Raw genomic sequence first — 17,438 nt, 5'->3', positions numbered from 1 at the left:
CAGGCTGTTAGCAGAAGAAAGAGATGGGGATGGAGGAGAGGCGGAGGGTCTGTCTGGTTGCTAGGATACGTGGCCGGCGCCAACAGCGGATATGATTTATAATGGCCAGTCTGACTGTCTCGCTTTCTGCACTTGTTTCCTTCTTCCTCTCCTCTCGCTCACTTTTCCACTGACACTCTCCGTCTTCCATCCTCATTTCTATCCTCAGACTATCAAAAAACTCTGTGCTGGCCCCGTCAGCCACCACAGGGGTTACTATGGATGTTCCTGATATTAACACCTGTGTCCATCATGAGATAATGTAAAGAAACTTTAATTTGTCTGGGGATAATGACACTAATCATGTAGAGACTTTTCTAATTATATATATATGAAGGTGAAGCAACGCCAGTGTCTGTGCATGTTCAAGTGGTCATGCAAAAGCTGCATGCATGGATACTATTGATTTTACTGAGACTTGATCCAGCTCAGGATGGTAGAACCCTCAGGGACAAATACAGAGAGGAAGAGGGTGTACGAGGACACTTGATGGAGGGTCACAAGGGGAAATGGAGGTCTGCATGTAAGATGAAAGCACATAAGGATGGATCTTGAGTGTTCGATTGTGACGTTGAGTCTAATTAGCGCTCTTGAAAGATATTTTTGTTGTTAAAAAATCGTATTTCTCAGGAAAAAAAAGGCATTTGGTTTGGGATTTGCCTCAGAGCAGCATTCAGCCATATCACCAAGCTCTGCAAGTTTCCACTAAAACACAGACTAACATGATTACTCTTTGCTTAGTGACTCCTCCAAGTGGAGTGACACAGGTTTTTACAGACAGACTTTGATGTTTATTTTTAAATCAGGGGCAGATGACACTGATTTCTGTTTGATTTTCATGCACGTCTCATCTGCTGAAGTTTTCAGATTTCTCACAGCACCTCAATCAAATTACAAAAACTTCACAGCGAAAAGAAAAGAATTTAAAAAGTCAACAACAGTGTGGTTCTCCAGAAACGGCTTCCCATTCCATTAGGAATAGTCCAGCAGAGACATGTTGTCCTTGAATTTTTCAAAAGGTCGGGGCACCGCAATCAAAATTGTACTCAGCTCAGTGCTGGGCTATAGGCGCATATATCCGTGCATCCCTACGAGAGAGACCACTATTTTATTTTTATTTTTTATTTTTTCAGAATTTCTATTAATTCAACATGAAGCCTTCGAGAGCATCCAAACCATCTGAACTGGGGTTAATGGGAGGCCTGCTGCAGGTAGCTGTAGTTCCTGTGAACCCTAAAGAGCACCCAGGCTAGACACAAGTTTTCTACATAACCAGATTATGTTACACTTTAATTAAGATCCTCGCAGTAATCATGTGTTTATTCTTCTGCTTTATTTCTTATATAAATCAACATTTAGCTGCACACGAGCGTAACTGGAGCTCGCTTTAGATGAGTTTTATTTTGAGATACTGCGGCTGTCGGTCCTTTATTTCAACAGATTGCACGGCATCTCAACTGCAGGCCATGGCTTGTTTATAAGGCACCTGTTATACTGTTTTCTTTATTTTTGCCATATGTGTGTGTGTGTGCGTGCGCACAGAGATGGAGGGGATTAAAGTAGAGTGGATCGCAGCTAAAGCAGCTGGTTTCAGACAGGATGACCTGAGGGCTTGAGACGAGGCCCAGTATCTTACTGTAACGACCACAGCATACGTCAGTATATATGTCTGTCTGTGCCCTAGCTCCTCCTTCATGGGTGGGCTGATCTGAACGAGACTTTGCACTAACATCGTCACACATACGTTGATTATTAGCATCTATAAGTTTTCTTTTAAAAACAAAATCCCAATTCTTTTGATTTTTTGTTTTATCATCTTAATTTCATCCCACTCTCCCATGAATGCTGCATTATGTTCTGTGCTCCATTTGTGTTTGTTTCATGAACCCTACGGCATGTTTCGCAAAATTTAATGTAAAACTGTTTTTAAATGTAATGTTTAATATGTTTTTTTTAGAACAGACTAAATCTGGAGTGGGTTCAGTTAAAATACAAAGTGTAAAGGCTCGTCGTGTTTTTACCGGTGAGAGTTGCTTCACACAGTTTGCAGTGCATCTTATTTTCTTTGACATCAAGTGTGAAATGTGTCCGTACGTCTGCTCTTCCCTTCCTCCCAAGCTTTCACAATTCGTTGCATTTTCATGAGAAACACGGAGCTCGTCGTACCGCCTCAGAAAATAAAACCAAAAAACCAAAAAAAGCCAGAGGGGCAAATTAAACGTGCGTGTCTAACCTTACTGCACAAAAAGATTACTTCTGATTGGATCATCCACCTTTCTACACAACTTAATCAGTTCTGACTGGATCTCATCTCTCAGGAATTTTTTCATCTCATTTTTATTTAATGACGAAAGCACCGATACACCTAATCATAGTTTTTATTTAGCTTCCATCTTGTATTTGTAAGAAGAAAATTGATGAAAAATAAATGATGAAAATTATTGGGCAACAAAGTTAACACTGGTATAACGGCAGCAGTTTGAGGTTAAACGATCAGTCTGTGTAAATTTAGACTTACAAACAAGATATATAGATATAGTTTATTACATGTCTCCTAAAACTACAGGTTAAATACGTACGACCTAAGGTTTACAGTTTAGGTTTTGTGTGTATAATTCTGATCATTCTGTTGTTATATACAGTGATACAACAAATAGAAATAAGATAAAGATAAATTTACTACAGACAGTTTTTACTAGTCTTACTAGCAAAAGTCATAGGTGGTTTTTGCTTGTGAGACTATTAAGGATTAGTTTATAGGATTATTATTTGCAGAGCATCAAATAAATGTCCTTTAAATTTGTTATTTTGAAGTCTTCTTAGTTTTAGTTTCACTTCTTTAAAGGATGGTTTCACATTTTTCAAGCCTGTCTAACAGTACTCACACGCCTATACACAGTGACAGTTTCAGGTCACTGTAATCATTCCTCCTGTCCATACTGACTGTGAGGAGATCCCTCCCTTAAGCAATAACAGACCAGGGAACAAAATCCACGGTCATCATTCTGTGCAAATATACACGCTTTGTTACGCAGGTCAAGGTGGTATCTCTGTTACTGACAGTCTTTTCACTTCAGTATTCACTCCTTCTGTTCACTGTGGCGTTACAGTGGAAGAACAACAACACAAGTCACTTTGCAGAGTGTACTGTCACTCTCATTTTTAGGTATTTAAAACAATTCAATCGTAACAATCCCACTGGGGTTAGCAACGTGTTGGTGAAAAGAGAGCCAGAGTTGTTCCGTGGGGAGTATGCTCAGCTGTAGCAGCTACGACGTTTCAGTGTAGCTACAGTAGGTTCATGCTTCCCTGCTGTGTCTGATCTGACAAATGAGTTATTCTGTGAAGCTGAAATGTCTCACCCGGTTAGTTGTGGCATTACCACCCTTCCAGTCTGGCTTCTTAACTCATCTGCACTTATGAAATAAGTTTATTCGATAAAGCAGCTAGCCTGTTATTCTCTTCATTCTGCGCCCATAAGTGATCCAGGAAGACATTCAAACTAGAGTGTCCACATCTCTCTTTCTCTCTCTCTCTCTCCGTCCGTCCACTGTCTTCCAGTAAATGGAGGATAATTTTAGAGCGATAAAGAGCCCGGAGGATATCGAGGGGAGGGAACGCGCACACGCACACACAACAAGATGGTCCCTCATTCCCTGTTGCACCTGCTGACCCCACAGGATCCACCGAGATCTGCTACTGCTGAATGTGCGGCTTGTATACACACACACACACACACACACACACACACACACACACACACACACACACACACACACACACACACACACACACACACACACAGGAATGCGTACACACTTTGACTAATAGGCCTAATGCTTCCTGAAGAGGGCCCAGCACTGCATTAGCTACGGATGTGGGATTGATTTAGAAACTGAAAGCCTTCTAGTGTGTGTATGGGTTAGTGCTTGTGTATATGTGCTTGTGGGGGGAATATATTGTACACTCAGTGGTGTTTTTTCTTCAGTTCCACTCGTTTTGGCATTATTTATAAAAAAATGAAGGAGTTTTACCAGTTTTAATGAAGGCTGTTCAGTGATGATGTATAATGTTTACATATATGCAGAGTTTCATGCCACAGTTTTATTCTTTTCAGAGCGTCGAAGCCTTAGCACAAATGTTTTGGCTGTCATCAGACACTTAAACTCTCCTACTAATTTTAGCCGTAACAGAAGGTCTAATTAAGGCAGCCTGACCCCTCACACCAATTAAATGGTGGTGAATCTCAGGAAAACATTAGTCCTTCTAATGTTGGATTAATTCCTGACATCAGTTTTAAAAAAATTAAATTAGATAGATCAGTCCCTATTTCATTTCACAGCGGGCCTCAGTTCAAAGCGATGCAGACTGAACATGTGCAGTTTTTAACATCAGTTGCTGATAACAGCTGCATACAAATGCAAATGCAATTTTTAAAAAAACCCAACTTTTTAGACTTTTAATGTGCATAAAAAGTGTGAATAGCAGTTCCAAACATCACTCAGAAAGCAGGTAGAAGAGCAAGTCGTCACAGAGACAGCAAAACCTGTTATGTTAATGCAAAAGTACTATAAAATGAAATGCATTCATGAAGACGAGTCAAGTTGGTTAAGATGAAGTGAATATCATAAAACAGCAGGTCAAACACCGGGAAGTTATAACTGGGGATGTTGTGGCAGGCCTACATAAAAAGGAGTCTTGGTTCTGTGCTGCTGGTGAGGCGTGGACATGTAAGTAAAAAGGATAGTCAGGTAAATCTGACGCAGGTGATTCTGCACCAAATGTAACAGCTAGCACAACAACAGAGACTACAAAACGCCGAGGCATAGCCGAGTCTCCGCTTCACTTCAGTGGGTAATGATGGGAGGCCGTGGTGTGCTTTCTTCTCAGAGCTTCTTACTGTATAAAGGTTAACTAGTTATAATGCCACTTGGAGACTTCACAAAGTGCCTTGTTATTTTTTTAGAGTAATGTTACACACTAAAGTTGTACTTTTGTCGTACCGTACTCGGCACTTTGACATAAGTAAACCAATCAGTTTACTTATGCCCAGCATTCCTCCTGGGATGTAGGCCATCAACAAGGGATCCTCCAAGGTGTTCAGTTTTGAGTTATAGTCTTAATCTGATGTCAGGTGTGTATCAATTTCTTGTATTCTTTCGAAGGTCTTGTTGCGATGCATTGCATTCTTTGGCCTTCCTCTTTTTCTCCTCCCTTGGAGCTTCCACATCAGGGCTTGTCTGGTGGTGATGTTGTTGGTTGGTTTCTTCCTGTCCATCTTCATCATCTTCTTCCCATCTCTCCCTCTACAGGTACTTGCTTCACTTTTTTCCCCACAGGTCGTAATTGCAGATCTTGTTGAGCCAGTAGACCTTTAAAACTTTCCTCAACCAGCTGTTGATCAACATCGGTATCTTATTAATTCTGCATCATAGAGCAACACAGATTTCACAATTGGTGTTCAAGATTCTGATCTTGGTGTGTTGGCTTTTGAGTATTTTGAGTTCCAGATGTTCTGGATCTGGACACTAATGGTGACCATAACTTAGAGGATAAATTTCATGTTGTATTAAATAGCACTGCTGGTCTGTGTGACTAGAATTGTTTTGACACACAAACCAAAGAGTCAGAAAGTCAGATTAGCACATTGTGTGAAGTTGTGCTTTTGTGGATGCAGAGAAATGCCGAGAATACTTAGTTTGGTTTAGGTGAGGGTATTGCCTGGGTAGAGTGTGCAGGAGACAGGACGGCTGCTCGGTAGCTGTCAGTACACTGTACTAGTATCAGCGCTGCAAAAATTGGAGCAATCAGACATCATCAGCAGACGCTGTACCGGAAAAGTGGGAAATTAAAGGACATTGGTGCCTTTACATGCATCCGCATTGGATATAGTATCTTGAAAATCTTCAGGTTTATGGTGTTTGTGCGACCTGTGCAAAGGGTTACAGTTACACTGCCTCTTTTTTGCAGTAAAATAGACTTAAAATCTATTCTTTGATTTGTGATCATATTCTGTGCATTGTTTCGTGTAATGGTAAACTTAACCCAACCTTAACCGTCTGGTCTTCTTGTGTTTGCTGGTAAACATCGGCAAACCATAACGTAAGCTTAACGTGAAGCCTTGTGGAATTTATAGGAGAAACAAAGAGGCCATGGAGCGTGGCATCTGCTGCCAGGTGAATGACAGTCGGTGCTGATAGAAAGAGCGAGAGCGAGGGCCGAAGTGGAACGGGTTAAAGCGTGCTGAGAGCAGAGGAGAGGGCGAGGTGGCCTGGGGGGGGAGGAGAAGAAGAAGAAGAGCAGAGAAACAGAAAAGCAGACGTGGAGGAGGAGGTGAGGAATTGATGAAGCAGAAAGCTGGGTTATTCCTGCTGTGAACCTATGTGTCTTTGCTCGGTGTGTGTGTGTGTGAGTATAAATGGCAGGCTTTGGCAGTAAATGAAACTGTTTATCAGATCAATATGGCCATCATCTCCCAGATGACTGTGGCCTCTGCTGAAGAGCAATCATAAATCACAACCAAATATGGAGGACAGCGATCTATACCTACTGAGTTTGTCGCTGCGTGCGTGTCTGTGTGCACGCGTGTGCACAAGGATGGACGCGGCTCTTTGTTTTTGTCTGTGGTAACTCGTCGGTGACAGTGTTAGTGCGTCCCGTGTGAAACAGTCGTCTTCTTTCTCTCGATGCTCTGGTTGAAGCAGAGATCTGAGATGAAGCAGTCACAAAATGGAGACAGGAGAAACACAGACCACACCTTATGTTATGAGCAAAAGGGAACAAACACGCAAACACACACATCGTGCGACACATCCTTCTCCATAGGGTTAACAGCAGTGCTCTTGCTCTGTCTGATGGCCCCCAGTGCTCTCACTCTGAATAATGTAGCCTCCCGATATCAGTGACAAGAGTCTCGAAACCAAAATAGCATCTTGAGCTCCGATAAATATAGAAGGTAATTAAATCGGCAGCAGGAGAAAGAGGCAGAGAAAAGCCAGGGAAAAGGAAAGGTCTGCTTTATGTGCGAGGGTAAAACTCCCCTCTGCAGGGGATCGCGAGGATCGATTGAACGCCAGCAAAACGCCATTCGTTGTGTGGCCTCATTTTCCTCAAACTCGCTCTGTCGATTTTGTCATTTTCGGGGTAGATTTGTGTGCACGCACACACACGAGATATGGCGGTTGGACTGCGTGTGTTTCAGGGCCTTCAGAGCGCAGTGAGTCAGCACTATTTCAGCGGTTAGTTCTCATGAGACTCGGCTGTATGTGAGCGCCGGCTGCCATCTGCCTCTTGCCACTCTCTCGCCCTTTTTACTGCCTCTACCTGCCCCCCTCCCCCCTGCAAAAATCAGATGTTTGCACTTCATATGAATATGAATCTGGGGATTGATCCTGCGTGTGGCAGAGGAGTGGGGGGGTGAAAGGTTACCGGGGAGGTTTTGGATGTGCTTGTCAGAGCAGCCTGGCCCCCATCTTGACATGATCTCCCTCTGGGAAAGTGTGTGTGTGTACACGCGTCCACTCAGTGACATGTTGTGACAGAAACTGACTGACAAGCTCTTTGCAGCTCAACACCAACCACTGCAGAGAGACTAATGATGACATCTCTCAGGCCGTACACACTGCTTTCTTTTTCTCCCCCTCCATCTCTCACACACACACACACACACACTGAAACACTCACACTCACGATGTCTTCCTATCCCTCACTCTCTTTGTCTTGTGTCTCTCTCCCTCGACTACCTCTTCCTCTATCACACGCCCACACAGACAATGGCATCCTGTATATTGTCTCCCTGACGCAAAGGCGCAAACACTCGCACACACACATTCGAATCAACACACACACACACACACACACTTAAATTCATGCCCACAGTCATACTAGTCTGCATGACAAGTATTTCTCAAATGCACATCTTCTTTTCTCTTGCATTGTCTGTCTCTCTCTCACATGCACACTCTCTCTTTTTCTCTTTCTCACACACACACAGACACACACACAAACGATGCACTACTCTCTCTGTCTTGGAATTTTACATTTTGATGAAGGAGGAAGCACGTCGTCCAATCAGAGCGGGGAGAGACCATCTCGGAGCAGACAGCAGGGAGGTTTGGAGGCAGTCGGCCGGGCCCTCCCTGTCAGCTCTGGCCCCTTACGTCCCCTTGGCTCGGTGCGGCTGGTGGTACGATCCACCAGTGGCTCGATAAGAACCCCCTCCTCTCTGTCTCCCCCTCTTCTGTCAGTGCTAGGGTGTAGCTGCTGATCCCATGGTACAGCAGCGAGAGAGAGAGAGTGAAAGGGAGGAGGAGGAGGGACATCAGGTGTCACAGCTCTGCAACCCCAGTTGAAGCTGCATTACCACGACAACCAACTCCGGGGGTGCCTCCAGGTGAGTCTGAGGACACACACACACTTTGATACACATGCTGTACACATGAAGTGACTGCACATGCAGGAATGTGTTGAATTGGCAGAGTTACATGCACAGGTATTCAGCTGCTGATGTGCTCTGGCATGTGTCACTTTTTGGGATGCTGTTAACACAATAGTGGAGCTGAGTGGAATGTGTGGATTTGTGTGTGTTTGTAGCCATGCCAGAATGTACAGTATATGCGTATATGTGTGTGTGCGTACGTACGCCATCCCTCCCTGTGGTGGTGGGAGACAAAGGGTCCCCTCTGTCTGGCGCTGTAGCACCACTGCTCACACCTCCGCCAATGGGTGGGAAAGTTCTCCCTGTCAGCAATCATATGTGATCAGAAAAAGCCCCAAAAAAAAAGAAGTCAAATAGGATGCCCACCACCACCACCTCCCACCCCATCCTCGTCGAACACTCCTGACTCACGGTGATAGGAGGACACGGTCACAGCAGATGATCAGCCGGTCGGTGGGGGTGGGGGTGCGCTCTGAGGACACGGAGGCTGAGAGGAAGGGGGAGGGAGGGTGGTTGGCGGTCATGACACTACTGTAATGTGTAATAGACGTACAGAACGGGGTTAAAATCTGTGTGTCCGGGCTGGGGGGGGGACAGTGGGTTATCAGCCGTTCACATGACTACATGCATGCATGTGACAGAGTTCGAGCAGGCAGGAAAAAAATAGAACAGAGAGAGAGATGAGGACCATAAATGTGCCAATCCGTTACTGACCGATGATCCCAGACAAAGGGGCGTTGGATCATATGTGCAGTCTCGTGTCGTGGGTGGATGTGTGGGTGGGGGGTGATGGGGGTTGGGTCCGTACATTGAATGGTATACGCTCCATAAACGCCTGCAAACTGTAACGCGTGAGCGCCACGTATGAGTATGGTGTTGTTCGTCTCCCGAAGATCACACGTGTGAGTTGCATTGCGCCGCTGTGCGCGTGGTCCTCTCTGACACCCTCGTTCAACCCGTCCCATTTGACAGCCGGTCGTCATCCCACCCTAACCCTCCGCCGTCTTGCAGCAGCAGCGGCACCAGCAGCAGAGCCTCCCTCTAACAAGGCTGTGAACTGGTTCAACCCCGTCCATATGACACTAAATTATCAATCCTCTCTTTGTGTCAGCTACTGTAATAGATGTTCTCATATCCTTAGGTGGCCTTTGTTAAATTCTGCCCATGTGACTGCAGATCTTTGTGGAGGGAGTGCAGTCTGGGGAAGTTTATAGTCCTCTTGATTAGCATTTTATGGGCTTTTATTTTAAAAAAGGGGGGGATGCTGTATCAGACAGTTGGACGCTTGAATTAATGAAGATTTTTGCGTTCAGAAGGACCCGTTTACTTTGGACAAAAATATCTCTTACGTAAGAAGAGACTATTCCATCTTTTTCCCACATCAGGTTTGTGGTGGTTCGCGCAGTGTGGGTGAGACAAGAAAGTTAAGGGTCTACGAGGGTGGAAGAACCGGGCTCAGACCCGTGACACACAAGTGCACGGGACCCATATTCTGAACACAAGGAACGATGCATCGAAGTTAAACAGATGGGGGTTTATTAATTGCATGACAGGCGTGGGCTGTCACTCAGTGCTATTCTATACGTCGTAAGATCTGAGTCATCCATATCCTCCCCAAAAAATGAAGCTTTCGGTGTCCAAACTGCACAGCCTGCGAGGGAAAATGGTGGTGACAAGAACGAGCTGTACGTTTCTCTTTCAGTGTCCTTTTCTTCTCTCTCCCTCCTTTCAATTTATTCCATTTCTCACTCTTCCATTTCCTCTTTTCTCCGAGCTCATATGCACACACTCATTCCCCCTCCTCCTCCTCCTCATCCTCCATATGTGAGCACTGACAAGCTGTAGGGCGTGCCCCCTCCCCACACACACACACACACACACACACACACACACACACACACACACACACACACACCCAACACCGTAATGTACGTTTACAGCGAGCCATGCAGCGTACATACATCCACGCCATGTGGAGTTCACACACAGCTGCACACTCAACTGACACGCCGGCCGTCATACGTGTCGTGGGTTTCCACTGAGAGGCCCCCCACACAGAGACACACTTCAAAAAAGACGTCGAAGACCCACAATTAAGGCGTCCTCTTATATATTTTGGATAATATGAGGTAAGTGGCACAGCGCGGTTTGCTCGTGTGACGGCTGGAACGCTGCAAAATGACGGCGTAAGCAACAATTACCCTAATTGAAGATTCCAGAACAGTCCTGCAAAATGGCTGCCGAGCCGGCATGTCGTCTGTGATGGCCGACAAGAGTGTGTAGGTTTGAGGCGTGTATAGCTGCGCGTGTGTATTTGTCTGTCTGTATGCCTGATTGTATATAAATGTGTGTGTGTGCGCGATAAGTCTATATGAGAGTAATCCTGCGTTTGCTTTTTTTTTTTTTTTTTCGTTTGCTTTGTGTCAGGGGAAGTCTCCGCTCGCCGGAGAGCTCTGCTAATCCATAATTACCCACCTCAGTATACCTAGACTGTAGGAGCCATTATGTCAAACCGTCTTACTGTAACAGTTGATGATTATGTTTCCTGGCTTCGGTAAAAAAGCGCAGACGTTTAGCTTTGAGAAGAAGACTCAACATCTCCGTTTTTTTATTTTTATTTTTTTGGCTTTCGGCTTCACGGCGGCCATCTTCAAAACGTCTGCGTTATCACAAGATCGCCATTAAGGTGCTGAATGTGTTCTGCCGAAGAGCTGACTTTGTTGTTTCTTTACAGCTCTCTGCCTTGGCCAGTCCAGGACCCAAATGCACGGCCAGCACCACGTCCAGCTACCCACCCACCCATCCATCCGCCCAAACAGCCAGCCCAGCCCTGCGCAGAACTGGCAACTCGCAGGAGTCATCAGGGTTAGTGCTCCATTGGCACGCCTCTGTGCCAAAATCATATCGTAAACCTATAGATCTGCACTTAAACCCAAAGGCCAGACAATCAGATAATATGGAGGAAAAGCCGAAGCGGGTGAATGAACAAAGAGCCGCTAATAAAACAAGCCTGCTTCTCGCAGTCACAATCCGAGCGACGAAAAGCGGCGTATCCTTGTCATCTTAAGGGGGGTGGGGGTTTACTGACGGCCATTTTGTTTGTTGACATCCTCGGATCTCTTCATGCGTTTACACAAAGAGCACAGAGTTCATTTTCCTCATCAGTTCTCTTCTGACAGCAGCTCGATACATTATCTAAGAAAGAGCAGCTTCCAGAGGTGGCTGCCTGCTTAAGTACACACACACGCACACATGTAGTCGCACACGCTTTTGTACAGAGATAAGCAGCATTCTTTCATTTACATACCCACTTTTTTCTGCTCTTATTAGCCTACACACACACACACACACACACACACACACACACACAGATTATAAGCATCACTGGATTAAGTTAAAGCTGTGCCGTTTTGCTAATAATTCAAATACTGCAAGTGCTCGCCTTTTCTGCAGTTCATCAGGGAGACGCTCTAAAAAGACAAAGCTGAACTAAATGACTACCAGCGCTCAGGCCTTATCGCGACTGTGTGGGTGTGCGGCTTGTGTGCTCATGTGTAAGAGAGAGCGACGGCGTGTGTGCGCGTGCGCACGCCAAAGGTCGGGCGTACACATATAGATCTCTGCCGCCGCTTCCAGTGCATTTGTCAAGCGATGGCATGGACACAACGTCCTGTCGAATAGCGGCGAGGAAAGACGGAGACGAGTAACGCGCCGCCGTACGTTCACACGAGACGGGCCTGCTGATGGGGTGTGTCTGTGGATGTGTATGTATAGGTGTGTGTGACATAAAGAGAGTATGCGTGTGAACGTGAGATACCTCTATCTGCTATTGATTGCGTGTATAATTGTCTCCCCTACTCTCTCGCTGCCAACTACTGTAATATCAATACAAAGGAGCCATTAGCTTAATGCCTATAAATACAATAGAGGCTCCAGGGGAGAAAAAAAAGGCAGCTTGGCTTTAAAAAAAAAACAAAAAAATAGAAGAATTTAAGAAAACGTCGAATATGATCTCTGAAGTTACCTTCTACTCTTAATGGGGACCAGATAACCGTAAACGCACAGTGTTGTTTTCTAAATGAGACAAACGCACATCCTGCGATATTTTATCCGTCATAATATCTGATAATTATACGTGCTGTTACAGAGCAGTACAAGTAGAGACTCACTTAAAAGAGCTTCTGGTTTTCGGTGCTAACCTAAGGACAATTTAAAAATCGGGCCATAAAAGAGGTAAAGTTAAAGAGGCCGAAGTAAAGACATAATCTTGTTTTCTTAAAGTGTTTGAATGGAATTATATGGATGCTCACTTTGGACTAAAAGGTAATATGAGGACATGAGTGTGTGTGTGTGTGTGTGTACCTGTGTTTGGCAGAGGGCCTTTCAGACCTGAGTAAAAAGGAAATGGATGCTTGGCAAATGCTCAGCCAGCATCTTTATCGCTGCTGCTCTCAGAGCTGACCACCACAGCTCCTTAATAACAGACACACAAAACACAGAGTCACGTCTATTTATACTCGCAATAACACCTCGCAGCCTGTCAGTACCTTTCTAGAGATAATATATAAGATGTGCCGCCATACAGCGGACCGCTCGGCTCCATTAACGCAGACAGTTATCATCTGATTTAAAGATGAAGAGGAAGGAAACGGGAAACTAAAGAAATCAGCATTGTGACCATTTTTTTTTTTCGTTTTCCCCAGCGTGTGATGATTTGCTAAAAAAAATAAATAAATAAAGAGGAGGAGAGTTTGACAGAAGTGGGCATTGCGGTTAATAATGTGGGTCTAAAATGCAGAGAGGGGAGGATGTTCTCCACAGCAAAGCTTTTTGCCTCCCTGGCTTCCTTCCCAAGACAACAGACATCGTCATTTTCCAACTCAATTTACAGACGCATTAGGAGATGCTGAGACGCGCCCAACTCTCTCAAATGCAATCAGCCCGCCTGTGTGTTTTAAGAGGAAATTGAGGGTGCCTTCTTTATCGACTCCTTTTTGACTTCTCCTCTCGTCTTCTGGAGACTCGCTGTTTTTCTTTTTCTGCATGCAGACTTTATTCACAGCCAACCTTTCCTAATTTGACTTCCTTTTACATGAAAATCTGAGCACGTGTGTGCTGAAACCATTCTGTCAAAGCTTTAGATGTAGTCATCATTTATGCTGTGGTAGGTTCAAAATATCACTGCTCTTTAGATTTCAAAAAATCAGGTCTGTCTTTAGCTGCTTGGTTAATGTTCATTCATCTGAACACGTTTTGCAAATTTTTGATTATTTTTAGGTGCCGAAGAACAACAAAGCCCTTTAAGTCCTAAGATTTAAGGCTTCACGTCTCCTGAAAAGAGGTTTTTCAATCAATCTCACAGTTTTATTTCAGTTAATGTTATTTCTAAGCTTCTTTTTTTTTTTTTTTTTACAAAGGGCCCATCTAAAATTAAATGCTGGGCTAAATGTTAAATGCAGATGCCACAGTCAGTGCTTTTTTACTTTTCTTCTTTGCCCACCACATACTTACTTAATTACCAAAAATAAGCTAGTTTGACAGTTTTGTTTCTGTTGATCTCAGATCCTGATATAAATAAAGAAGCACTCTTTAAACCTGGCTTCGTGAAACCAGCAGATTCTCTCTGTCTCTGTAATTGATTTCACACGTTTAAGCTTCGCAGTAGTTTTGTGAGTGTGCTTAGTGGAGACACTCAGGACAAAGTCCACTCTATCCACGTAGTTCCAGTTGCAATGCCTACAATCCTGCAACGTGCAGCATCCTGTTGACCCTTAGCTAAACATATGACTAATTGTGAGCTCAAGGTAATAAAAAAAAAAGCAAAAAAACTGAAGAGGCAGGAGCAGACAAAGGAGGAGGGCCGGCAGCGGCAGAAATCAGAGGAAGAGATGGAGAAAGCGGCGGTTGAAAGAGAAGAAAGAGACGCGTTTGAATAGATCTGCCGTTACGCCGCCTTATCTTTCGGTTCCTGCGTTCTCGCACAAATGTCACAGATCATTCAGCCTCTTTTTTTCACCCTCCATTTCTCGCAGCATCACCCCATTTCTTGTACCAGCTGTTCACTCATCTGTTTCACTTTTGATCTGCTCATTTTTGCATCACACTCTTTCTCTCTGCCTCCTTAACAATTTTTTTTCCTCCCTCTCTTATAAGCCTTAAACACTCAATTTTCTTCAATAAGCACTTCTCCTGAATCGCCCTCTGAGAACTCGCTCACATGTATAGCGCCAATATTGATTATTTCTCACTCGGCGAGCACACAAAGCGTTATTCGTATATGCTGTTAAATGGCTTTCTTTTTTTTTTTTGTCTGCCGAGCAGCTGTGTAGATCCATAGTGCTCAGGTGGAGGTGGGGAAGTGAGGAGGAGGGGTAGTGGAGGGGGGGTCTCTCTCTCCTAGCTTGTGGACGTTATCTTGAAACGAGGGGCTGGCTGCCATAGCAACCATATGATGAAGCAGGCAGGGCTATTTAAAGGAATTCAGCTGCTGCTCGCGTTCCCGTCAGCTTCAAACCGGTCCAGCGAAAGACAAAGAAATAGATCCTCGTCTTTCCGAGCCCTCCGATCTAATGGCTCGGTGACAAAATGGAGAAAATGTGACAAAGGGAACGTCTAAATGTAGACTTACTCCCCTTAAACAACTTACAATACGTACAATACTGAAATATTCTGTTTTGTTTTGTTTTTTGTTGTTGTCTGCAACTCCTCAGGATGTATTCTCCAAGCACCATTTGAAGTGTTTTTAATAAATCAGCTTTAATCGCAGCCTTCCCGGCAAATCTCGCATCCAGCTTCTAACTGCAAAAAAACGAATGCACTTCCTGTTTTCTGTTAAAATATAAAATGTAGTTAAAGCTTGATGTTTGTGGCATTTTCTTTATTTTACATTGATGTGTATATGCTTGAATTATCTGCAGAAGGGGCCACTGTACTGTGTAATGTCTCAAATTATTCATGACAAATAAACCCATACTTTTCCTCCAGAGAGGTATTTCTCAGTGGACAGCAGCAGCACACGAGGAAACAAGTGCGAGACGAAGAACAACTGCTGTGCACACACACACACACACACACACACACACACACACACACACACACACACACACACACACACACACACAGGAAAGCAGAGAGCGCGCACAAAGGGAACACACTCCTCGTACGCCGCTTTTTTCTGTCAGTATAGTCATTTGAAGATGCAGACTTGAAGGAAAGCGTACATATATTTCCTATTGCCCTCTTGAGGAAATTGGATTTTAGCTTAGCCTCCCATGTGTCGCAACATTTAACTGATGAATGAGAGGCAGTGCTTTATTTTTCTTTTACTTCTCCATCTCAGCTTTACACCAAATAAGCCCCCACAGGAAGCTGTTATGAGCACAGTATTCAGGATATAAAAGTTAGTTTTCCCAAGTCAGCAAATTAAGGCAGAGATCAAATAAGCTGCAGCAGCCTGGGCGATCCAGGAGTGAAACAGTGATGTTTATTAATCAAGGGGGAGGAGTCCAGACAGCACTTCATTTTCGACCTTAATTGTAGGTATTTGTGTGACGTTTACACAGTTTCCTAAACTGTTAATGGTTTAATTAAGAAAATAATGGGAAGGTTAATTTATATTAAACATGACAGCTAGTTGCAGAATTACTTTAATGGGTCTGTTCCAGAACAAATTAGCATCAGCTAGAAAAGTGAAAACGTTTAACACTTTGGAGGAATCAGACTCGCTGGTTTGGGATCACTGGGTGGATAGGTGATTCCTCCTCTCTCATTAATGTTCTTTTATCATGCTGATATTCACCACCATTTTAATTTGAAGTGCACAATAACGGATAAAACCACTGGTGTTCTTTATCACTGAGTCGAGCCCAGCGTGCTGTTCCAAAGCCTGTGAGAGCAGTCAGGAAGATTTAAAGTGCTTCATAGAAGCAAAATTATGAGTGACCTCTCTCGTAACACTCCCTCCGCTCGTAATACTCGCTCCGCTCTTCACTCTGCTCTTTATCTCACTCTAATCCCAACTCATTTCATATGCTAAGTAAAAGCTTATATCCCCTCTTCACTGTACGTACACACACGCACTTCATCGCTGTGGCGTGATTATAAAATTTGCATAGAGGATGTTTTCGGAGCTGTGGAGAGCTAAAGCGGGGGTTGTGGGTGGTCTAATGTCTGGCAGGTGTAGAGAGGTGGGGCAGAGACTCCCAGAATCTCGCTCACGTCTGGATTTACGATAACCCAACAAGAGGAACCCAGAGAAAGTTCCCTCGTGTCTCGGCGTCTCTCTCTCTGCTCGCCTCAGATGGTTTCCTCGGATTCTAATTTGCATCTTCTTCTTCCTTTTTTTCTTTTTTCACAGATGCCACAGATGTAGCGAAGATTAGGAGAGAGAAGAAGAGGCATAGCTGACTCTGTGCACCCAGGGAGGATGCAATGAGGTGGAACTGCCTCTCAGCTTCCCACTGGAAAAAAAAACTTTACCCCATCAGAGCGCCATCTGCTGACACGGACACGGTGGGGCGGGACAGCTGGTGTTGTGAATCAGGCCGCCACAGTCCAGGGACCGGCTACTTCCCAACACCAGGGTCTCACCATCACCCCTCACATCTCATTCTGCGTGTATTTGTCAGCTAATGTTCTAGTTTGGTTGTTGTTGTAGTCTCTTACATTCGTTCATGTTGTTACTTGTTTGTTTTTTGTAAAAACTACTTCTCACTTGAGTAAAATTGCCTGTGTTGTAAATTACACACTATAATACCTGAAAAAATACAACAAAAAACCCAGTTGAAGTGCCACTGTTTTAAAGTAGAGAGTAAATCTTCCAAAAAATATGGAAAAAATGAGACTATAAATTATCTGTAGTTTTAGTAGGGTAATTAAATAAAGTCGTCAAAATATTTCTGTGAACATTTGTCAGTTTTTTTGTTGTTGTCCCAATTATAATTTGTAAGCAAAATGTCAGAGT

The 17,438-nt window shown here is 44.2% G+C and overlaps 1 long non-coding RNA gene across 1 annotated transcript; it reads left to right on the top strand.

The window, feature by feature from the left end:
* Nucleotides 1–2,822: 2,822 nt before the first annotated feature.
* Nucleotides 2,823–17,376, top strand: LOC120726555. The gene is made up of 4 exons (XR_005694337.1): nucleotides 2,823–3,747; nucleotides 8,286–8,431; nucleotides 11,211–11,341; nucleotides 16,833–17,376. It is a non-coding gene; the product is annotated as an uncharacterized LOC120726555 (long non-coding RNA).
* Nucleotides 17,377–17,438: the final 62 nt, after the last annotated feature.

This window comes from Simochromis diagramma, unplaced genomic scaffold (assembly GCF_900408965.1).
Source record: "Simochromis diagramma unplaced genomic scaffold, fSimDia1.1 OVJJ01000753.1, whole genome shotgun sequence".
Taxonomy (NCBI): domain Eukaryota; kingdom Metazoa; phylum Chordata; class Actinopteri; order Cichliformes; family Cichlidae; genus Simochromis; species Simochromis diagramma.
This window is presented reverse-complemented; position numbering and strand designations above follow the sequence as displayed.